This window comes from Octopus bimaculoides, chromosome 7, assembly GCF_001194135.2.
Source record: "Octopus bimaculoides isolate UCB-OBI-ISO-001 chromosome 7, ASM119413v2, whole genome shotgun sequence".
In the NCBI taxonomy this organism is placed as follows: domain Eukaryota; kingdom Metazoa; phylum Mollusca; class Cephalopoda; order Octopoda; family Octopodidae; genus Octopus; species Octopus bimaculoides.
Window position 1 is genome coordinate 78,905,621 of NC_068987.1, and position 1,138 is coordinate 78,906,758.

The following is a 1,138-nucleotide window of genomic DNA, read 5'->3' on the forward strand; positions in this document are numbered from 1 at the left end:
TATATATATATATATATATATATTGTATGTGTGTGTATTCGATATATTATATTCGTACAATACAGCCAGATGTTTCGACTCGCGTCTCTTCTAATGTGTGTGTGTCTTAAAAAAATTTTGGATAAAAAAATGTGTGCTCAATACAGATAGTAGAGTGCATATGTTATCCGGATGCAAATGAAATCGTCCTTACCTACATCAAGGTTACTTCGGCAGCATGAACGCATTTGCACAAATATGAGTAAGTCGCCGGGGTATCGAATTGAATTATACATTTCCTGTAAGTACAGAAAATTAGCTTTTGATATATATATAAATGTGTGTGTGCGCGCACATTTGAGTTCCGCTGTATTACAGTTAGACAGACGCTCAAACAACAAACAGACGCGCACATTCGTACGTTTAAATCAATCCAAACACGTGAAGGCGTACATATTAATAATTATACTCTTGGGCACATGCCAGCACGCACCAACACATGTATTTATGTCAGTCAATACAGCGAAACTGAAATGTACATCCCCCAGTTTAAAACTTTATTATCGCACCTAAGGAGTCTTCTATGCACTGTGTGTTGCATCTGGTGTTATAGCATTATTCCACGCCCTCGCGGGAGCAGTGCATCTTCAAGATGACACAATTGTTGTGGTAATATAAATTTTCTTGTTGGTATATTCCGTTTCCTCTTTTTATTTTTAATATATATCCAACGTCCATTCTGGAATTCCTGGAATTATTAGAACGAGTTTTGCTAAGTATCGTTGATGATGCTTGGTGAACGTGCTCCGCGGACACACGACCTGGGACTTACTCTGAAATATGGTTTTAATGCTGTGTTTAACACATGTCATTTTAACCTTAAATTTTAACATTATATTTGACTTTATATACAATGAACGTAAGCGAGCTTACGTTCTGGCGTTTGCTGAATTTTCTTGAGAACAATCTTTTCTCAATGGTCAGACCATAGGTGGTCTTCTTCTAGTATAATGGATGTCCACGTAGTGGTCATCTCTCTTATATGCGTGTAATATAATTCTTCTAAGTCTTCAGATCTTACAATATGGTAGGCCACTGGTTTTAAATTGATATTCAATTAATATTCAATTTTTAACCCTTATGATTTAAATATATATAT

General features: G+C 35.6%; 1 long non-coding RNA gene across 2 annotated transcripts in view; it reads right to left on the bottom strand.

Annotated features, from left to right (window-relative positions):
• LOC106876477 (uncharacterized) overlaps window positions 1–1,138 on the bottom strand; it is a 117,628-nt gene that overhangs the window by 31,818 nt on the left and 84,672 nt on the right. For both annotated transcript variants that reach the window (XR_008264638.1, XR_008264639.1), the window contains exon 3: window positions 194–278. This is a non-coding gene — a long non-coding RNA (uncharacterized LOC106876477). The remainder of the gene's footprint in view (window positions 1–193; window positions 279–1,138) is intronic.